The sequence below is a fragment of the Anser brachyrhynchus genome, assembly GCF_964034855.1.
Source record: "Anser brachyrhynchus genome assembly, chromosome: 5".
Lineage (NCBI taxonomy): Eukaryota > Metazoa > Chordata > Aves > Anseriformes > Anatidae > Anser > Anser brachyrhynchus.
Genome location: NC_137699.1, coordinates 46,310,404 through 46,334,819, shown reverse-complemented (window position 1 = coordinate 46,334,819; position 24,416 = coordinate 46,310,404). Strand labels below are relative to the sequence as shown.

Here is a 24,416-nt window from a genome sequence, read left to right as displayed (position 1 = left end):
TTAATGTTTTTTGTTTGTTTGTTTTGCTTTGTTTTGTTTTCTGAAAAAAAAAATAGTATAACCACTTAGTTCTATCATATGGTCTAAAGTATTAAAGTATTCTCACTCTAAAGTTTGTGTTTTAGGGAGGAGACTTAAAAAAATGGACAGTACAGAATATATATGATTAGAGATGCTAGTTTATAGTCTTTTCATTATGTAGGCCATCTCCCATCTCATAGTGATTAAATAAAACATTTGAGAAAACATACCCTGCTGAGAAAAATAAATACAGTAGAATCCTGAAACTCTTTTCTGTAAGGGAAAAGTCAAGGCAATGGGGATTACAGAATAGTAAATGTAATGCATATCTTCAGCAAACAGCCTGTGTAATGTTTGCAAATAGTGTGTCTATGGTAGCCTTCCCACAAAATTCCTTCTTACCTTGCCACTTAGTTCTCAAATGATATAGAGATGAATTTGCAGTATTTCTGGAATCAAAGGACTTGGTAATTCTGACTTCTAGTTTTGTTGTTGTTGTTGTTGTTGTTTTACCTTTTAAAAATTACCTTGCTTTTCTTATTGTGATTAACCACAGACATGTCAGTCAGCAAGCTGCTATGCACCATCTATCCCCATCCCCACCCCCACCCTGCCCCCAAGGTCTAATCACCAGTCCTTCATGTAAAACAGAAATATTGATTTCAAGATAGTAAACCAAAGTAAACCACTTTGCACTTCTTCTGTTCTGAACATATGTGCTTCCTAATCACTACTACAAACTTTCATAGATTTATAGTGCTCTGTTAGGCTCTGTTTTGCTGGGTTTTAAATGCTTTTTTTTTTTTTTCCTAATGAAATCTGTTCATTTGATGTACATAAAAAATTTGGCAGTGATGTTTCAGGTGTCTGTACTAAGTGATGTGATAAACTAAATTCTCACAGAATTATTGTCTGTAGGATAATAATAATGGCAAGTAAATCTGCATAGATTGAATTTGAAATGGAAAAATTTTTCAGCCTTGGCATTCTTGATGGGAAAGAGAAGAAAGGGATGAATAATATAGAGATTGACCATAAATGTTTATGGCCAAAAAAAAAAGGGGGGGGGGGGGGCGGGGGAACCCAACAGTGAAACTTGAAAGACTTTTTCTGTTTATGCATATGTGTCTACATACAGCTATCTTAATTTTGTAGCTTTATATGTAATAGCCCATGCATAACTGTCATAATATTTATATAAATCTATATTAATACAAACCAGGAGCTCTGTATTACTAAAAAAAACTATAGCCATGTGAACAAAAGTATGACTTAGTATGTGTGTTGGCAGAATTAAATTTCTAAATATTTTTGAATTTTGTACACCAGGTAGAATTCTCATCATTGTGCTGTTGAGTCATTAAAATATGCTGTTTATACTATGTATGTTTTCTGACATTTCCTCAGTCTGTGCTTATCCCACACCCTTACACATGATACATATGTTTAAACCTGACAAAGACATCATTTTGTTTTTCACTGAAATACAGGATACTATGTTTTTTTTCTGTTTCATTTATAAGAAATGTGCTGTCAAATTGATCTTCCAAATAGACACACATGGAAAAGCCTTCTAGCTCTCAATAATATACAGGCATTTGACTATTACAGTATTGTACAGCCATTATAAAATGATTACATGTGTGCACTCTGAGGAAAAAAAAAAGTCTTTTATATAAATATATATAAAAAAAGATACATATATATCTTTTTGCTCTTCTTTTTGTCCCAGATGGCTATATGCAGTTAATACTATTAACACAAACTAATATTTGGATGACTCACATTGTGAATCAGAGCCCTGCAGGCACAATTTATGAAATTCAGTCCCCACATTGCATTTTAATATGTTGTTATGCAACAACCTACAGTTTATGTGAGACCAGAAATGTGATAGAAAGTTTTGGTCACTATCAATTGCCAACTATTAAGAATTTTATTGAAACAGTCTTTGGAGACGTGGAGACTTGGAGAAGTCAACTTCCACAAGATCCTTTCAACTGCGATTAGAGTTTTTTCAACAGCTTTTTGCCACATGACATTCTTCTGCTTTTCACTCTTAACTGTCTTTGCTGTATCATCTGTAGTAAAAAGAAAGGTTAGGATGCCTAAGAGAAAGAGCCATCTTTGTCACCCTGTAGAAGTACTTCATTAGCTGTGTCTTAATTTCAGCATTATGATGTGAAAAGATAGAAAAACATGACAAGATTTAGTTTACTCAGGGTTTAAACTGGTATGATTTAGCTCTGTTGGCAATGTCTCTCAAGCTATTCAGTGACGTTTTGTATGGCAAAAGCATTTATACTTGAAGTTTAGTGAAGCCACAGGCTTTTATTTCATTATGGATGTTGTCTGGTCCTGATTCTACTTCTCTTTTAAGTAATACATAAAAATATGTAAAATAATAAGTAAAAAAATTAAAGAAAAATATAGTCAGGTGTGGCATTGTGGAGTAGGAAGGATTTAGTCTGAGAATGGTCTTCAGCGTGAGTTTCAGCATCACAAGGCAGTACAAAGCTGTCAACTCTTCGCCCTCTGATCCTTACAACTGGTAAGTCACCCCTGGAAGTGTATGGATTTGCAAAGTATGGTGAGTTACATTTCTAGTTGAATTTCTGTTGTTACTGAGCTTTTCTTGAAAGCTTAATAGGTTACCTAATCTTAATAGATTATTCTGATTACGGGAAGTGTCAGTCTGCCAGAGGGTAGGAAGGCCCTGCAGAGGGACCTGGACAGGATTGGTTGATGGGCAGAGGCCAAAGGGGTGAGGTTCAGCATGGCTGAGTCGGGTTTTGCACTTTGGCCACAACAACCCCCTGCAACACTTCAGGCTTGGGGCAGAGTGGCTCGAAAATTGTGCAGAGGAAAAGAATCTGGGGGTGTTAATTGATGCTCACCTGAACATGGGCCAGCAGTGTGCTCAGGTGGCCAAGAAAGCCAATAGCATCCTGGCTTGTATCAGGAATATTGCAGCCAGCAGGACCAGAGGTAATCATCCCCCTGTACTCAGCTCTGGTCAGGCTGCACCTTGAGTACTGCGTTCAGTTTTGGGCCCCTCCCTACAAGAAGGACATCGAGGCCATGGAACTTGTCCGAAGAAGGGCTACGAAGCTGGTGAAGGGCCTGGAACACAAGTCCTATGAGGAGCAGCTGAGTGACCTGGGGTTGTTTAATCTGGAAAAGAGGAGGCTCAGGGGAGACCTTATTGCTCTCTACAACTACCTGAAAGGAAGTATTGGGGAGCTGGAGGTCAGCTTCTTCTCTCAGATAACTAGTGATAGGACTAGAGGGAATGGCCTCAAGTTGTGACAGGGGAGATTTAGGCTGGAAATTAGGAGACATTTATTCTCAGAAAGAGTAGTCAGGCATTGGAACGGGTTGCCCAGGGAAGTGGTGGATTCACTGTCCCTGGGGGTGTTCAAGGAAAAGTTGGACTTGGTGCTTAGGGACATGGTTTAATGGGTGACATTGGTAGTAGGGTGATGGCTGGACCAGATGATCTTGGAGGTCTTTTCCAACCCTAATGGTTCTATGACTCTGTATCTTCGCATTTTGTGAAGAAGTTGTTGAGAACACCAGTCATTATGTAAATTTTATGAATGTCATAGGCAATGGTTCCTTTGGTCTTGGTAGGAATCATATAAGGCTTTTTGTTATCACACCATGAAAAAAAAAAGAAAAAAAAATCTTTTATGAAATTTAACTTGTTAATCCTTCTGGTAATTGAATTGTAATTTGACTATCTCTATATAGATACAGATACATAGGGATAGCTATTCTAAAAATGTAGTGGTCAGAGACAAAGTGGTAACATTGTCTCTGTTAACACCATTCTCAGTGAGGGATTCCACTGAATAAAGTAGAAATTAATATTGTAATAGCTTTCTCCTCTCTTCCTTTCTTTGGACCACTAGAAAATGCTACTTTTGAAATAAATTTACTTCTCTGATATTCAATGCCCTTATTTTTTTAACGGTAAAATTCCTGCCTTGGAGAAGGCTATAACAAAATTCAAATAACTAATAAAAACATCACTCAATTTGATCAGAAACAAAATCTGTCTGATAGTATGAAAACCAGGATCTTCCAAATTCTTTTTGAGGTCAACCAGTCCTCGCTGGCTTCAGTAATGACATATCTAGGGCTTAAAATTCAATATGAATATCAGATGGGCAAACCTAGCAATTCTTTCTTTTTTTATACTATAAAATAATTTTAATCTATGAAGATTTTATATTCCTGTGCAACTTATTTCTTTTTTCCTTTCCTCTTCCTATGTGACATATGAATGGGTTTTCAAAAGGACTCAGTGTTGGTGAAGTTTCTGATGAAGTCTGCAACATCCTTGTCGGTAACCTCAATGGCAACAGATAAACTAACAGTAATTTAAGAAATTCCCTCCTATAAAGTGCTATTTTCTAAAACAAAGAAACAATGATTTGATTGATTATTTTACTGTTAGAAGCATTTTACTATTAGTTTACTATTTACTATTACTGTGATAAAGCTCTGACTCTTAGTTTGGAAGTTGATTTATTTTTTCTATTGCTTATAGCTATATTTTTGGTATTTATGAGAAAAAGAGGCTGATAAAAAAGAAGTGGATCAATAAATGATCAGCGGTAACCAAGCACCAGCAAAGTTAAGCTGAATTGTAACAGCTGACTGTATTCAGGAGACATCTGTCACTGATTCCTTTTCTTCAGAAAAAAATAAAATAAAATAAAATAAAATAAAATAAAATAATAAAATAAAATAAAATAAAATAAAATAAAATAAAATAAAATAAAATAAAATAATAAAATAAAATAAAATAAAATAAAATAAAATAAAATAAAATAAAATAAAATAAAATAAAATAAATAAAATAAAATAAAATAAAATAAAATATTGCTTAGAAAAGCAAACAGGGAAAGTGACACAGTCATTTCATTCATGTGATTCCATTTTCTTAGGTTTTTATGCATTGCCATACCAAGCAGTCTTGCAGTCCACAGTATTTCACAATACCTCGTTGTAGAACTCAATGTTTTATATACTGACACTCCTTTCAAATGAAGCAAGAGTGATATGTAAATAAATGTTTAGCCTGCAGCAAAGCTTAACTGTTAGCTGAGGAGCAGTGTGAAATACTGAAGAACCTGGCTTCAGAATAAATTAGTGTTTTGTAGTTGTCGTTTTGCAGTAGTGCCAGAAAGCACTTTGCTGAAAGTTCAAGCAGGGGAGATAATGCCAGTTAGCCCTTCTGCACAGTGTCTTCTTCCTAGCTCTATTAATTTTAATCTATTGCAGAGAGGCCAATAAGAGTTAGAGAAAAGCGTTTGTCATCTTGCAATTTTTATTTTTTTTGCACACATACACAGATGCAATTGAACTACCACAGTATAGTCTTCTTCCACAGCTGAGCAACCATGCGATATTGTTACAGTACTTGAATCACTCATCTAGTGTTTCTGACCTAGGAAATCAAGAGGAAGGGAGAGGGGAACGAGTGACAGACACCTTCTTATTTCAAATATGCTCTGAAGAGAATCTCTGGAGTTGAGTGAACTTGCTGCTTACTAAATTTGCCCTTATACTGCTTCTTTCTGTGGATGTGTATCACAAAGAAAAATGTCCTTTCTCTTTTCTCATCTCTTACAGATAAACACAGCTGGCTGATTTGGATTTTTTACATAGAAAATAGCAGTAGGCAATTGACTGGTCCAAACACCTCTGCTCTTTACAATAAAAACCTCATTGGGAATATCCAACATGGTTAAAGATTATTATTATTGTTATTGTTGTTGCTGTTGTTGTTATTGTTATTATAAATAATATTAGTATTTTATCAAAGTATCATCTTGACTTTGCTTGGACTTATTCCTCCATCCTTGATGTAAACTTTTTTTAATAATGAGACCTGGAGCCTTTTTAAAAAGTGTTCGATAGTCATGTACTTTTAATGGTGGTTGAAGTAACACATTATACAGGTAAAACTACTTTACTAGTTCTTTACTAATTGGGCATTCAGCTGGTCTGTGTCTTCATGTGATCATTCACCTCCATACCAGACTATATTTGCATATTTTTAAATTCAATTTTGCGTAGAAAAAAATAATAAATGCTGCTTCATCAGTCTCTTAAACTGATTAATTTAATAAAAAATTATGGTATTCAGTACTGGAGAAGTTTGATAACTTCTGTGAATTTTAAACCTTCAGACACTTTCTTCTGGCTGCTGATTTGGACAGACAGGGGATAAAATTGCAATGTAAGTAGCTTTGCGCCATATTCAGTTTGCCATTCAAAGAATGGTAGAAATGAAATCTGAGAAGGTGCAAAGCAACATCCTCAAACTCTTATCAGAAAGAGTCCTAGGTATTAGTATGAGTCAGTGTGCTCTTATCCATGTAAACTCCTTGAGAAGGCAGAAGATGCTACCAACATATTGATGATCCTATCTTTCTTGCCATCTGCATGTCCAGAAGCATTTTTCACCTAAAGTGCAATGTTTGTGCTCTTTAGTGATAGCCTTGGGCATGTGTCTGAATCTTTACATAGCTTTGTTATAATGTTAAGATACTGACATATACAGCAATACTTTTAACGATTTTTATTTATTTTTAACTAAGAAATCATCCTTTCTACTTATAATTACATCTGAAAATGTGTCTTGGTGAACTCAGGGTAGAGAGAGAAAGTAAAATTACTTTAAAAGATTCAATTAATTTTCATCACTAATGAATGCATTGGAATTTGAAGCAAGTGATTATTCCATAGAGATAAGTATAAAAATAAATATCCGGAGAGAGACTGGAATAACCAAATAATTGATTAATCAATTAATCATTCTACATACATTTAATTAATCAGATAGAAGCATTACAGAACAAAACAGAGACTTGATATAAATGAAGCTGGAATTTTACTCATTAAAAAATAGACAGCTGTTCTTTTGATAGATAAACTCTTTGCTATAAATACAAGCATGTGCTCTTTTTCTCTATTTTGATAAAGCAAAAAGGGAAGTCAGGTATAAACACTTACCTCACGTTAGATGTAAGATTTTAGCTGATTTTTAACTTACACATTTTATTACTTGTTTTTATGAGAAATATGTCAGTTTGGGGATATAATATTACTGCGTAATAATCAATAATTACTGGCAATAAGACTGCTTTAAAATGGTAGGCTGGCTAACTTGCTTTTTGCTAATGAATTTACAAGTAGATCTATGTTCCCTTTCGGGCTGTGAACCAGCTTCCTTTGGCTCATACCTATCATCTAGATGCCTATCTTAACCTTGGCTAGTTTTCTTTTCTGCCTTGCCTTGCCTTTTATGAGTTTAACTCCTGATTCCTTACTAACATTTTAGTATCTTCTTATAAGTAACTCAGAATTTACTACATGTAAGTTACTTTTAATATTCAGTGTGTCAACCACTACTCTATGAACCTAATAATAATTTCTATCTTTTCAAGTTGCAAAGTCTAATTTATTTGAGCTAGATACCAATGGCCATATTATCAAACTGCTTAACTATACTGCAAAATTAAGTATATTTTTCTTACATCACAGCCCCTATTAAGATTAGGCTACATAGTGCAAACTTCATAAAAATACTTTATGCAACCATGTTTGCATGTACAAACATGACATGTTAACTAAAGGAAAATCTCTTATAAGGTAGGTTGTTGTTTTGATAAAAGTCTGTAGAAGATTCCTGAACATAAAAGATTCTAATATAAAGCTATGGAAAGATATAAGAATATTGTTTTTAAAAAGGGGCATGTAATAATAATAATAATAATAATAAATCCTCAAAAATGAGAATAATATAGGTAATAAGAATGATATGATGGAAAATAAGACCTTCTTGAAAATATATTAATTACTTTCCATATTAAAAATGTAATGGTTTATATCAAGAAACTGAAAGTTAAAACTAGATTTATTTGTTTATTTATTTTAACATTGTCCTAGATTTCTTTTGGTATTTATTAAGACAATAAGAAGAAATATGCATATATTTAAGAACACAGGAAAAGATTAAGATTTTCTTTCTTCAAGGTCTCGTGAAACAGCTTTTCCAGTCAAACATTTCAGGTTCATTTAATTTGGGTAATTTCAACACTTGAAATTACAATGTTTTCAATTTCAGACATCACCAACCAGGAGTCAGACACTGACCTTGTGGCAAAAGTGAGACATACAATCCAATTCTTTCTGATGGTTATACTCTTGAAAATAATAATAATGACCGCTACATAGAATTACAGGTATTAGACACTTTCTGATTCACCTAATCTCAAGAGAAGCTAATCAAGTCTTCATTCTCAGCAGTTCAAGCTCATTGTTTTGTTAGAGGGTAAATGCTTTCCCCATTTTCAATGGCTACTTTGCATCTGAAATATACAAAAATAGTGACCAAAAAGAATGTGCAAGGCACAACAGACAGATTGTTTTTCTAATTTTTAGCTGTCAGATTCAAGTTATACAAATTAAATATTAATCCAATTATGTTGTCGATGAACTTTATTTTATTTTTTAATTTATTTATTTTTCTGGAAAGTCAGAAAATTCCTTTCAACATTTTTTCTGTGTCCCAGAAAAAGCTACTTAGGAGGAGAAATATTTGATGTCCCACTGTTGGATGCATTAATTTCCAATGCAACTTTTAATTGTTTCCAAAGATATCACAGAAATAAAAACAGCCATCTGAATAGGGAGTGTAAATCATAGAATCATAGAATATCCTGAGTTGGAAGGGACCCTTAAGGATCATCAAGTCCAACTCTTGATACCGCACAGGTCTACCCAAAAGTTCAGACCATGTGACTAAGTGCACAGTCCAATCTCTTCTTAAATTCAGACAGGCTCGGTGCAGTGACCACTTCCCTGGGGAGCCTGTTCCAGTGTGCAACCACCCTCTCTGTGAAGAACCCCCTCCTGATGTCGAGCCTAAATTTCCCCTGCCTCAGCTTAACCCCGTTCCCGCGGGTCCTGTCACTGGTGTTAATGGAGAAAAGGTCTCCTGCCTCTCGACACCCCCTTACAAGGAAGTTGTAGACTGTGATGAGGTCTCCCCTCAGCCTCCTCTTCTCCAGGCTGAACAGGCCCAGTGACCTCAGCCGTTCCTCGTACGTCTTCCCCTCCAGGCCTTTCACCATCTTCGTAGCCCTATGAAGCCAGAGCCTTTCATAGAACTCTTGACTGAAAGGATTTTCATGACAGAAACCTGCTAGTAGAAACTATATGAACCTGTGAAGTGTTGAAAACTTTTAATCAGATGTATACTTCTCTACCCCTTAAATACATCCTTCCACTTCATTCTCTGTCCTGTTCCCTCCACAGGACAGAGGGTCATAGACATGGGGAAGCTATGAAAAATGGTATTTTTGAAACAATGTTCCAATTTTCTTCATAAAAGAACATGTAAGTTCCCTGGAAAATTATTTGTATCTGCACACAATGCATGCTGAGACCAATGTAAAGCTTCTGCAGTGTTCATGCTCAATCAGATCTTCCCATTGTTCCAGTAAGAAGCTCCACAAGGTGCTGGAAAGACACAGTAAAAGTGGGAGGAAAATATGTTCAGACCTCTGTGAAGAAGGAACTTCTTCAGTGCACAGTATTTTTAAGTATACTTTCATACCAATTCAAGTGTAAATGGAAAGCTATATGGCATTTAATGTTAACTCATGGAGGAGACATCTGAACTCTGTTGCACCTTAAGTATTAGGTGCACTCAGTAAAAAAGCTGTGGAAAGTAGACACATCTGAAAACACAGAACTAACATTTTTGTAATATAATATGTTCCTTTTTTGGTTCCATACAAGGCAGAAGAAGCCCAGCTGAGGCTTGGCTACTTGATCCTGCCAATTTCAGCATATTCTGCTGTTCCCATTCTTTTGTTCATTTTTCAACTTGTGAAAAAAATATGGGAAATATTTTGCAGTTGTATCTGGCAGAGTTAAACTTCATGGTTTATATCCTTAATCTTTATAAGAAGTGTGAGACTGATATATGCAAAACTACCTAAATAAGTCAATAATAGATCCCATTGAGCGGACAATTTATGTATTGCTTGCTTTGAGATTTTGGAATATCCAAAGCCAGGGTGAAGCTGGGACATATGTCTGGTCTGAAATACATCATTTCATTTGGAAAGGAAAAGTGAACCAGTAGGAGGATTGTTACAGAACTTCACATTTCAGTTTCCACAACATATTAGAATAGAAATATTTTTGTAATGCACTTTATTTATATAATTAACTTTAATACAACTCCAGGTGTTGCTTCACATAATGAATGATCACTACTGTCTTATATCATATCCTTCAGACAGGCAAGTGTTAGTAGTTTGGGGAAAAAAAAGAAAAGAAAAAAAAAAGAAAAAAAAAGAAATACAGTGAAGAACAATAAATCAAAGAGCAGAACTAAGTATCCGTCCTAAGAGCTTATTTTCTTATATTCCATGTGAAAGGGAACAAACAAGCATCTAGAGTGTATCTGATGTTCTATGCAGTAGCATCTTTAAGATAAGTTTCAGGGAACTTTTCTCATAATCATCATCAATCAATCAATCAATCAATCAACCATCAACATAACTAATTTTAAAGTCTGGTAGTGACACTTGCAGAAATGTTTCAATTTTCAAAATACCTTCCAAGCATGCTGTTGTCTACATAGTTGTTACTTTGAACACTATATAACATCTGTTTTTGCTATTACCCATTTATGATTCCTTGCAATGTTACCCATCAATGAACCCTTGCTCCTCAAAGTTACTAAAATTTTGAATGCTTAAAAGACTAATACTTCGTATGTGAAAGTATAGGAATCTCTGGAAGATTCTTAAATGAAGATATAGTTTCTTGAAAAGTCCGTAGGTAAATACTGAGAGAAGAGAGTTGAAGAAGCAAATAAGACTTAAATATTTGATGAGAGCAGCACAGTTAAGTATAGTGCAAGAAAGCAAGGTCCACTGGTTAGAGCTGCTTTATCAGACATGGAGGAAATGAAAGGGAAAATTTAAAATACAGCTTCTCATCCACGACCTAATTACAACTGTCTAGAATAATTTGTATTTAAAGCATTGGCCACAGAGCCACAGTGAATTTGCTTAAACACATAGTCACACAACATGTGCTCAGCTATGTTTGCTATGGGATATGGCATTCTTCTATTATATCTGTTTGTAAGATGAGCTAAATTAATCTTGATATTGCATGAGAGAAGTCTGGTTCTGAGAAAATTTGCAAATGTTCAGACAAGAAGATGGTGGTAGAACACGGTGCAGCTCAACTTGTAGAACAATTCAGATCATCACACCTTTGCCACAGCCGTTAGAATAAAAATTGAGAATTCTTCAGCAAACAAAAAGCTTTTAACTCCATTGACCTTAGGGTTGTCTTGCCACTCTGAACACTAATGTCTGTGATGAAGTTAAGCTGAATTACCTCATTCCTTCAAAATTCTTATTATGTTCCCTCTTTATTGTGGTCTTATGGTGAGTTGTTTCTAATGAACGTTTGGGAGAGAAATTAATGGATTCTGCTGGCATTCTCTATAGATATCCAAGAGATGAGGTGGCTGGTGGCAATGTACTAACAGCATGCTCAATATCTTGGGGGCGGTAGAATTGGTGATTAGTGAATTCTATGTACCCAGATATTCTGGAAAAAAATGAATGCACTGCACACACAGAATAAGCAATGCCTTAACTGTAGAGCTGATATGGATGTAAACACAATGTTTGGAAATACAGAAATCCTGAAATATAAGGAAATACTGAAAAATAGTAGAGAAGAGTGCACTGTTCCATAGATATTTCCCAGTATATGGAATAATTCAAGCACTATCATTAAAATTCCATTATTGAAGGACTGCAAAATAACTCGTATGGTATAATCGCATTAGGAAAAGAAAATAATATAGCTTTTGAATGCTTTATTTCATTGGTAAAATGCATGAATATAAACATTTTTATATAATTATTAATCAGCCTGGTATCTATTTTTCCACAGTTTTCTAGTAATTTAAAAATGAATATATGAATATTGTTTCACTCTTGGAGGATATTTTACCCTTGGAAAAGAATTTTGGATACGTATCTTCAATGAAATAGTATTTTTAAATACAATCCTGAAATATATCATTTAAAAGAAAAGTTAAATGAAACTTTAACCCTTAAATATGTGTATATCTAGATATGAGTGTAGTATACTGGAATAAATTAGCATACTTAGTGCAAAAGTGTTAATTGATTCTCTCAGATCTCTTCAAGGAAATCCTTCCCAAATATTAAGTCTGCGTTGAGCAAAACTTCTTCTGCTTGAAATTTCAAAGTGTTAAAAAGAATGGAAATGACCACAAATGCTAAGAGGTAACCTACTTTCTGTTTTAAAATGAAAAATAACCAATGACCTGATGTGAATGCAACCCAAATCAAAGCGAGTAATATACATTATTTTGCTTGTTTTGTTACAAATTTTGCTTGTCACTATATCTTTTGCTTTGACATTTCTCTCCAAATTTTTAAGTTTAGAAGTTTTAGATCCTTTCAGGTGGCTTTTCAAGTAGCTGTCCAGATGTATAAAAGTCTCCGGACTTCTTAAGGTTTTCAGCTCCCAGTCCATGTCTAGACGACCTGCTTGGACACGGTTTTTAGTGCCCCCATACAGACCTTTCTTCTGTTTAATTGCAACAGGTGGCCTGCATAGCTGTGTTGGTTAGGCACTGAAACCTTAGATTCTAGGAAAATTGCAGATGAATTTTAGCAGAGGAAAGAGCAGAGTCCAGTATTTGACACATATATGGTGTGACATGGCAGCACAGTCAGAACTATTGTCGCATAACTGCAGACTATTTCTCATTGGTTTGATTTTGTTTGTTTGTTGCTATTACAATCAGCAATGAAAAGAAAGGACAAGGTAATTAGCTGAGTTATAGTTGTCCGTGCAATTATTTTTGTACACTGGTCCTCTAGCAATGAGGATTCTCTTTGTATAGGGAGGAGAACAACTTAGATTTTCCTCTTAAACAGTAGGAATATTTACATGAGAACAGTCAGGACAAAAACAGCTAGTCAGTGGTATGGTAAAAGTGATAGACCAAGAAAAGCAACATAATCTTGTTTTGTTTTCTTATTTCTCCTGTTTCTCTTCTCTTCTAGGCAATACTTTTCAAGGAAATGTGCTGTGAACAAATATTTGTTACATTATTTAAATTTATATTTCCCAATAATGCAAATTTTGAGACTTCGACAAATTCACAGTAAATCTCAATTTCCTAAACAATAGGGGTAAAATATTTTCTTTAAAAACTAACTGGGAAGAAACTATCTTCAGCATTTTAAAATTAAGCTGTGATACAGAAAGAAAACGAAGCACTTGCTGTCTAATTTCCACTATGAAATGTTATAATTGCTGTCTGCCTATGAACTTAAATCTTTGTTTCATTGATCATATTTTCATAGATATAGATTTCTCTGTATTCTGACTCTCCACGAAAGGGAAATTTTGCTCCACAAAGTTTCTTCAAATGCTGATTCACTTTAAAAATATGAACTATAAAAATACTTCTGACATGGATTGCCTCAGACGTCATATTGACTTTTTAACCTAAAATTCAGTCACAAATACAGTTACTGTACAACAGTGCACCTTTTCAGATATGAATATGCCTTCATCTGTGTATCATTTTTGGGGTGTTTATAATAAGCAAAGCCTTTGCACATTCACAGATCATGAAGCATAAAAAAAATGTTCTGATCTGAAATATATAACTGTTGTTCTTTTAATTCCCAGATATTACTATGAGTTGAATTTTATAGCAAATTGTCATGCACAGATGTCTGAAACAATTTGATCACATAAATGAATAAAAAGTATTTGAAACAATCCAGCTTGCGTTTTATAACTGGGAAACCTGGGTTGTTTTGTTGCTTACACAGCTTGGGATAATATATTTCAACACATTCCACTAAATCAAAGTTCTGACTAGTGGTAGAGTTATAGATTTTATTTCATCTTGAACAAAATAACTCATTCTCATGCATTAGATCACAACTGATTGGAAAGCTGGACTTTAGCTGGCTGTGAGCCAGCTGAACTGAATCCAGGGGAAAGTGCTAAGCTTTGACATGTTACCCTTGAAAAGAATGGTTGAAATGAAATTAAAATTCTTCTGTTGGAGTTAAACATTTTACACTACTTGGGAACTAATTACTGTGGACACGCCAGACATACAGACTGATCTCTTTTCCAGACCAGTTGTTTTAAACTGTTGATTGTAGATTTTTAAAAATCAACAAAAATTATCCATACAGACCAGTTGTATAGCTTTCTTCATTTTTATGAAACACAATAGAAAAACATAGGGTTGTGAAAGTCATAATTATTTTGTTTGTTTGTCTTTAGTCAAATAAATATGCAAGTATGAAAACAAAAATACATATATATTAGCTCCTTACTAATAATACTAATGGTTGTACCGTAGTTAGATATGTCTGTCCATATCTTCACCTTGCTTCTCCTCAGGCTTAGTCATCTTTATTTGCTGGCCTTTTTTAAAAATAAAGTTTCAATGTCTGGCTTATGACTGGGTGTCCAAATATTGCAACTGTTTGTATAATACAAAATACACGCTATAAGCTCAAGTGGCAAAAGTTTTGGCTTTGTGTTATAGAACTCAAGAACCATAGTGTAAGACTGGAGCTATATTGCATGCTAATAAAATCCCAGTCTGTATGAAAGCTACCAGTCTTCCTACAAGCTGTGAATATTAGTCCTGTGTAAATCAGAGGACATGAGTAAAACTCACTGTGTTGAGGAGAAATTTGCAAGAGGAAGGAAGAAAATAGAATCATAAATACGACGTGAATTACATTGAATAATTATTGATGGTAAAAATGCAAATATATAGAGAATAGTTTATAGATAAGAAATATTCAATTATTTTTAAAGTGTAATACTGACTTGATACAATAAAACTGAAAGTAACTTGTGGAATTAGAAAAAAATAGATAGCATTTTTACCTCCACAATTATAATTTTACCTTACTTTCCTTTACCTTATAATTTCCTTAGGTTTACCAGTTGCTATTCAGTATCCTAAACAGCAGTACTATTAGAAGTAGAGTTTTCAGAAGCTTGCCACTAACATTATTAGGCTGTCCCTTTGGCAGTAACAGGGTTTAAACGCCTCCCCAAATCCAGCAATTCAGAACAGAGGCCTTCTTTCTATAATGTACTGTAACTTTGTGCTAAACTTCATAATTGGATATACAATCTGAATAATATGTACTTAAAAACAGTTGTTCCTGTTTGATCAGATTGTAAATCACTTACTCTTTCTGTGAAATAGCACATAGGATTTCTCTGCACAGTGGAAGAGAGAAACAAACCTTTCTGGGTCTTGTGTACTCTGTGATCAAATACATTTTCTATTTTTCATTTCTGGCATCCTCAATGTGTTCAGGTGTTCAGACAAGCTGAAATAGACACAGTGTTTGAATAGTAATTTACATTATTTCATAGCAACAAGAAAACAAATTGAGGAGAACCCCCCAACCACAATACTAATAATCAAGTTTTTCTCAACCAGTTCTGAATGTCTATAATGTGGGTGTTTACAAACAAACATTTCTGTACTTCACTCCCAGCACTATCCAAAAGCAGAAGTAAAATAATGCTTACATCAGCAGTATTTGGCTAAAAGATTATTTACAAAGATGGGATTACAGGTATGGGATATCTGTATCTTGAAATGAATACCAACAGGTTCTCATTAAGAAAATAATAGTTAAAAAAAATAAAAGAAAGTAAATTAAAATGTAATGCTAAGATTTTCTAAAAATTATGATGCTGTGTCCTTCTGATCTCTCAGGTCCCTTACTCAGTTGTGCTATGCTTGGTGCAGCATGGAGGACAGAATGAAATGGAGGCAACACAATCTTAAGATTTTGTTTTTGCTTATTGGTCATTGAGTCAGAAAGGTGGTTTTTTGTTGTTGTTGTTGCTGTTTTGAAGAAGAAGCTTGTTTGATCTCTTTTACTTTTTATAATTATTTGAATTGTAAAGAAATGGTACACAGTAATACCAAAACTAGAAAAGGAAGATCATTCTAAAATACAAATTCTGGAAAAACATAATCCTTATGATAACTGACTGAAAAAGATGGTCTTTGTACTAACCAATGAAAACTAATGCTTATGAGCATGATATCTGATATGAAGATTAAAATAAATAGAAGTGCAGATCACAGAAACACATACAAGTAATTTAAACAGGTGTATTTTCGAAAAGTGCGTGCACCATATCTCCTCTCTCATCAAATTCAGTAGTACTTATGCAACTTTAAAACTCACATCTGACTTTGACAATCTTTCTCCCTGAGGGGATATATCATATAAAGGTTTGAAAGTGTTTCATGCAAAGCTGTACTATACATAGTTTATAAAGCTACTTTTTAATGCATACTTTCTATAATCTCTTTTCACTAGTCTGTCTCCAAAACCTAGTGTACAAACAAATGATTTAGAGTAACAGTAAATTGTATATTGCTTGGATTAGGCTCATTTCTCCTATGGATTACATTCATTATGCTTATTTCAAAAGCATTTTTTATCTGAGATTGACAGAAGGGATTTCACAAACTAGTTTTTTTTTTTTTTTCTTTTTTTTGCTAAAAGGGGACTGGACTTGGTGACTCAGAAGGTTCCTGGCACTATCTGTTAACATAATGGTATTAGCATGTTTTCTCTCTTACCGATTAAGCACTGCTTGAGACCTACGTTTTACAATCATTTACATGACTGTTAAACTGTGCTATTACTTAATCATATCTCACTACTTCAATAACCTAGTGAGCCACCTACTTATATCCAGTCAGTAATTTCAGACACTGGCCATATTAAAACTAGCTTCACGTTGGAGATAAAGAAGATCCTTTAAAAAAGGGTGGAGTGTATCTGTGGAATACAAGCAGCTGCTCTGAGAGATCACACGTTGGCTAAGATCAAAGGCTTGTCTTAATGATAATGAAAAATTGACTCATCAAAGCTTTGTTTAATCTCCGTACTTGCAAAAATATCAGCTCATTTATTTCTACTGGGGGGGCAGGGGGAGAATGAAGAAGGAGTGGAAAGGAAAGAGAGGTGGGGACAAGAGGGGAAAGAGGAGAGATGACAGAGATTGAGAGAATTTCTGTTGGAAACAAGAAGACAGTAAGACAAAAATCTTATCTTTGTACAGAGTTCAAAGCGTGTAGTGAGATTTTCTAACCAATATAGAGCTGTTAGAATTGTACATTAGAAAGAAAGAAGACTGCAGTGCTCCATTTAGTAAAATGCTTTCATTTAATCACCCAGGCTAAGAATAGTCTGCTCCACTTAAGAAACAACACCAAGTGAAGCAAATAGAAAGTCTGTATAGCAGAAGCTGCCAACTTCCCTCACTCCTGTACTTGCATATCAAAACTGTTACATAATTGAGAGATACACATTGCATTCCTTGGAGAGACAAGGGTGTTATATTACAGGGGAGACTGGAGTTGATGGTTTTGCAGGGATCCTGAGACTCCAGGGCTGGCTTTTGGCTAAATTTCAGAAAAACTACCAAAGCCTGTCATCAGCAATCTTGTTTACTCCCACACCCAGGAATGTAGGCCTAGAAGAGAATCTGCATTCAAATTGTTTATGAACTGAATATGACTGGAGAGCCAGTAGCTGGCCTCAGTTTGAGATAGTCAGTCTTTTGAGTGGGAGTTTCAATCAGAAAGCAATGCAAGGGAAAACTTGCATAAAAACTAAGCCTCTTACATGGTTTAGAAAGTAGGATCATGTGCCGTTCTGTCTTGATTGTATGTAGTAACCTACCCCTCCATTCACTTTAACCTGGTGATTCTTTTTTAATTATTTTTTATTTTTTGCTAGTTTTCTTTAGCTTATGGTGCATACAAACCTTTGTTTAATATCGTAGATATTTAAGATAATAAAGATAGCCTAAGATAATAAATAAAGCTGATATTCACCATTGTATAGATATTGGTGAATTAACTATAGATCATAGATGGTAGAAAGCTGGGGCAAACTTGCAAGAGGGGATAGTATTCTACCACCTGGACTTTACTAAACAATTCATTGGGTAAAAAAACTACCATAGTACATTGCACACCAGTGCCCCTTCTGTATTCACGTGACTAATGTAACAGCAGTGAATTTAACAAATTTAGTAGAACTGGCATTAAGTGAGTCACTGAAAGATGAGTCACTGAAAGGGATGTACTGATTTATCAGCTCAATGGAGTGTGTTAAGAGACCCCCCCACGCCCCCCCTAGAATCCTACCTCCTTGATTTTAAAGAATTCTTCATCTCCTGTGCTTTCTTCTTTTGCTTTTGCAGTTGCCTTTTCGATGAGGTGACCTATCACTTCTTTTTCCTCAGGTAAGTGTTTCTCAACACCTGTGACATATTCAACATTATTATATTTATATTTTTAAAATAAGCGTGATAATTTCAGGAAACTATATTTAATAGAGTAAGCTCTGAAAAGCACTAGACACTTTACCTCTTTCTTTCTCCTCTGAAGAGTCCAGCTTAGCCATCAAGAATGACACCAACAAAATCCTGCCTGATCTAGATGACAGTGGAGCACAAGGGCCCTTTCAAAACCAAGTAAAAGCAAAACCCCAAGTAGGGTGTTATATTTTATCATGTAATTAATAAGAATGTAGTGTCAGTACTTCATAATTATATCTCTTTAATACAGGAACAGCTATATTAACATTAAAAAGCTTGATAGAGAAGGAGTAAACTTTGTGTTTAGACTGCTAAATCTAAAGTTAATAACACAATGGGAACTGGTGTAAACTAGATTTTTTCTTGAGATGGGGGTGGATAATAAATGTTAGCACATGCTTTAAATGGCCAAACCATTGGACAGAGAGTGGGGACAGCCTTTCTCCATTTTGTAACACAGTCTCCTTGATGTATAACAGCAAACAAATACTGGCTAGAATCCAAGGTCATGTGTATCTTCCAGTAATTCAAGGAGTGTTCTTAAGTAGAGAGTTACCAAACTGCTTTCAAAACTCTAAAGTGAAAAGGTTTCAATCTGTGGTACATTGATCCATATCTTAGTAGAGTCAGCAGCATTGTTTTGGGTTTTGTTTAATGCTAACTTGGCTATTTTTATTTTCTTTGCAGAGTAGCAATGACACAGTGCAAAAGCCGAATATAAAAATCCACAATGAAAAGACCTATTAGGTCCTAAGGATATTGTATTTAAACCCAATAGGCAAGGGAAGACAAAATACCCAAAAGCAATGCTCTCTTTATTAATTAATAGTAGTGGTTTGGGCAGGATGACAATTGAAGCTACTGTTCTCATGGACAAGAATAGACTCCATAAATGAGTGTGAGTGCTACAAAATCTTTTCACTACTTGATGCCACTTAAGAGGGTATACTATGCCTAAGCAAACAAAATGAGTGATAGCACTCCTGTCTTTACTGACCTACATAACAAAGTGTACACTTGCAGTGTTGCAATCAATTACTTTGCTAACCCATCTGGCTCTTCCATTTTCAGTCAATGAGATCACAGATGAAGTGCTCATTCCCCATTTCCTTGTTCTGAATGAATATGGATTTGTTCATGAACTCAACACATTTTTTGCTCTAAGGGCAGAGTAAAGAAAAAGGTGTTTTTCAACTTAGCACATTGTTTACAAAGTGTTAAAGGACCTAGCCCTCTTCCAGTGAAACCAACTGAAACTTTTCTGCTTTAATTGACATTAACGGCATTTGTCTGAGATATATAGATAAGTTACAGATTCTTCACATGCATCTGGAATGTGAAGATCTCAAAGTTCAGAGCACAGGTGGTTTGCTTTAATCTATGACAAAGATAGGGTACAAACAGAAAATATAACTACCGCCAGGTCAGGTCCTTCTGCAGTGTCAAGGAATTAAAAATGGGTATTAACAAGCTTTCAGTAATGTTATATGTTACTGATAAACTTCCCATGTTCCTTTACTGAGCTACCAAAAAAAAAGTGGTTTTTTGTTTGTTTGTTTTGTTGTTTTGTTTTGTTTTCTGCTCTTAGGACTTTTGAAATTTTAAACAATCAGGCAGGAAATTTCAAAAGTAAATACATTTTTAAACAGTTATTTAACAGTCAGTATTAGACACTGAAATTCACATTTAAAGATTTGAATATGCCTGACCTGTTTTTCGTAAATGATGAGCATCAACAGCTCTCACTGTCATGAGTGTAAACAGCTCAAAATCAAACAAACAGAACCACCCAAGCAATGTAGTAAGTCCTTGTACAAAACACTGCATCCTTGGCAATCATTCTCCTGAAGGAACGGAAGGTTTCCTTTTAGCTACATATGTATGTACTCTTTGCAAGACTCCAGTACGCTTACAGAACAGCTGGAGCATTCCTTTGCTCAGTGAGGAGTTAACTAACTAAATGTAGTAAAAATCACACAAGAAAATACTTGGCTGTAGCACTAATACTATACTAAGATACTTAATTTATATTTGTAACATATAGTGATTAACAGCCTGAACAGTGTCATACTAGCACCCTACCAGAACCTCAAGATCTGTTCACAATTTAGTAAGTACTAGATACTTTCAACATGAAAATTATATCAGCAATAACCACTTTTAATTAGGCTTTCCTTAACACATGGATGGAAATTGGATTTTGTCTGTGTTTATCAGTCCTGAAAACAAGAAATCCTTAATGTAGTGAGAAAGCCATTAGAACGACATAACAGAACTTGAATCAATTTGATGATATTCCACTGTGGCCTGTTCTTTCCATCCATATTAAGCCATATTAAGGTCAGTATGATTATACTGCTCATATAATTACTTTATCAAGGACAGAATTGTGATAAATGCTTTGGATATCAATGCAGATTTTTTTAAAAAATGTTTTGCCCTCAGAAACAGATGCAGAAGTCAGAGAACATTCACAGTTCACTAAGCTGTTTAAGAGCTTTTAAGAACATATTTAAATGTGAAGACTAACATGAAACACATCCGTCCAAGCAGCCACAAGGATTTCTGATAAGTCATTAAGCAAAAGTAAAGTTTTCTCTGACGCTGTTTTTTTTTGTTGTTGTTTTTAGCTATGTCCCAAATCTTATACAGTACAAGCAGATTGAAATTATCTGCAAAATGTTAGCATATGGAATGATTTTTATTTTTAATATGTTTCCCAAAATTCTTTGTTTTACTTTATGTAAATTTCAGGACTCATCTTCTTATCATCCATTAAAACTCTCTAAAATTACACAAATTAGTAACTGCAGATTCCACAGAATCATCTCCTCTATTTGGGAAGTAAAATGCTGAAATGGTATCATAATTTTATCTTGTTCAATCTGAAAAATATATTCAAATATAGGTAGAATAAAGAAAAATAATTAGAAATTAGATGGAGGGATTTTCCTGAATGAATTTTAATCTGATATATTTGTACTTTCATATATCTTTGCATGTGTGCTTTGTAAACTGTGCCCAAAGCTCATGAATGAGTTGTACGTATTAAACTGGCTATATTAGAGTGGGGTTCCAGAGTGAAAGAACAACTAATGTCATCCATGTGTAGGTCACAGTGCAAAAATTGCTTATTCTTTGACAAAATATTGCTAGCACAACCACCTGATGATAAAGATAATATTTCACGGGACCACTTGCTTTCAGCTCAGGGAGAGAACAACTAGATATTTCTATGTCAGCCACTGAAATCTGGCACTGATCAAGCTGCCTCACATGAATTTTGGTCAGTAAGTGCTAAGAATTTGAGAAAACCTAAAGAAAGAAGTAAACAAAACAAAGCAACAGATTTGGAGTTGCAATGTTGTCTAAAGATCAATTGTTCGTACAGGAATTCTAGAGAGGGGAAAGACTTCATTATGCACTTTACCTATTTCAAGTGAGGTGATGTAGGCGCAGGCCATGTAGTTATTCTGTTTGGTTTTGTTGTTGTTGTTGTTTTTCATACAGCCAAATACAGAGTAGGTGTAATCCTAACTTATTTCCATTAGATGTTATTGTGCCTATTTAAAGTACATTTTCAAAAAAAAAAAAAAAAAGAGACTAAAGCATTAGCCTAATTCCGGTCAGTGACCTGACTTAGATGGAGTTCAAGAAGTTTAAAAGACCACACATCTTGCCTGTGGTGGTAAGGAACTGACCTCAGTGATCAATGTCTTTTCAGCAATTCATGGAGCAGCTAATACTCACCATGAAATAAGGGGATTCTATGCAATTTAATATACTACTGTAGTCTCTTTGAGAACTTGAAGTAAGAGCTTCAAAAATAATTTATGTATTTTATCATTTTTTGGACCTTATAACTATTGCTCCATTCATTTATTTAAGCAGTTTTTAAATTTAAACTAGACTTTTCATTTGGGTCAGCTCTTTAAACCTGCAATCTGTTTTGTTGGGATTGTCTGTGTTCACAGTATTTCCCTGATCCATCCTTATTATCTGCTATCTCAGCAACTGAAAAAGCATTTTACAAGTCTAGGTAACAGTTTCATATTAGACAATTATTTTTACTGACTGCTCATTTCAGTGAAGTAATCATTTTAGAATTTGTTAATGATTGTCTTGTATCTTTTTATAGGTAGAGCACAGGGAAAAGTGAATCTGAAATGTGTAACTAGCACATAGGCAGCTTTTAAATGTAAGACAAGACTTGTGCAAAAGAATCAAGGAAACCACAAAGCCACAATCAACGTCATAAAAAAGGTACAAATTAACATTAAGTTCCATAATTACTTTACAATTTAAATTCCTTATATATATGCAGATAATATGCTTTGTAATGTGGTTGAAATGAAATTTCTGAAAACAGATGCTTTCTCCTGCCATCTGTGATAAGCCTGTTTGTACCTTATCCTTCTTACTTGCTTAGAAGCGAAAAATCAAACCAAAAAAAGTCTACTGAAAAGCACTGGTAAAATAATTCAGTTCATTAATTTTCATGCCACATCATTTCCCTGTGTTACAACATAGCATATTGACCTTATTTTTAACAATAATCTTATTATATTTTTATCTCATTAGCGATACAAATATGTTGTGTTGTCCTGACAAGATGGACTGCTTAACAGACAAGCGAGCTCACCATCTAAGAGCTAGGAGGACTTTTTGGACACCTTCTGCCCATTTGAACTCAAACAGATATATGGCCAAGGTCTAGAGAAGTAGCCTGGGGGTTGGTCATGACCATTGAATTCACAATCAAGAAAGCTTGGTGTGGGATAACAGGTCTGGTGTTCAAATCTGTGCTCTCGTTGAGCACATTTGCCAGACAGACTTCCTGAATGTGTTAGCATGTACTCTAAATTTTGGCCTTAGAAACAAAATTTTATCATTGCTTTATTACTGCAAAGCCCTTTTTAGTCTAGAGGTGCTTGCAAACATGCCTGTATCTGCTACTTATAAATAGGTAATAGTATAGCATTCAGCACAGTCACCAGCTGATTGATATACATATATCTCACAGCTGCATTGACTCTGTGTATTGGGTGGATTTGAGAAACATTGGCTGATAATTCATTTTGTTAAACCAGCTCTTTATAATCTGGATGTAAAATTTAACAAGCTTTGATGCATAATGGATCATTGTATGTGGATATGCCAGCTATATTTTGTCCTACAATATTGCGAATTATTCTTTTTTTCTTCTTAATCCTTTGCTTTTTCACAATGATTATTTGAAATAAGAACTAAGGAAGCAATAAAAAAGGGATAACAATAAGCTTGTACCTGAACTAGAGATGAAGAGGCATTTGAGAAATTAAGAAAATCTGCCCATATGTGTTTGATGGTTCAGAACATCGGGACTAAACATAATGTTTATTTCTGTCCTTCCAAGTTCTGCCTGCAGGCTGTGACATATTCTGATTTTGTGGCTATTTGATGGCTAGGGCACTACAGTGTCTCTGAGTGTTTCTGAGTCTTCTTATGACTAGGAAACCACTGTGTCCCTGAGTCTTTTCATCTTGTTATATAGAGAGAGAATTGTTCTAAGACAAGACGGTAAGAAGACTGTCAGAGCTTCAAATGTAGAGGCCGGAAGATACTTCATTTCTTTCAAAATTGCTACTTTCTTCCCACAGAACTTTAGAACAGGTGAAAAACTAGGAACTATACAATCCATTAGGTCTTTGAAAATATTGGTTAGACATTAATATTTGTAAAACATTTAAGAACAGTATTAGTGAAAGGTAATATTTCACTTACCATCTAGTTGGAGTTTAGATGGAGATTTTTTCCTTCAATTACATTTTATTTAGACTCTGGAACATACATTCAGTTCACTTCCTCAAGGATTGTTTAATTTCTCCAAAAGATAGGTATCTCTTATA

The 24,416-nt window shown here is 34.5% G+C and overlaps 1 long non-coding RNA gene across 2 annotated transcripts; it reads right to left on the bottom strand.

Annotated features, from left to right (window-relative positions):
* Positions 1–15,385: 15,385 nt before the first annotated feature.
* LOC308195752 lies at positions 15,386–24,416 on the bottom strand. 2 transcript variants are annotated; one of them, XR_013951833.1, is made up of 3 exons: positions 24,292–24,416; positions 18,356–18,645; positions 15,386–15,500 (listed from the first exon to the last, which is right to left on the bottom strand). It is a non-coding gene; the product is annotated as an uncharacterized lncRNA (long non-coding RNA). The 2 variants fall into 2 exon arrangements; XR_013951834.1 differs by having other exon boundaries at positions 18,356–18,471; positions 24,292–24,405.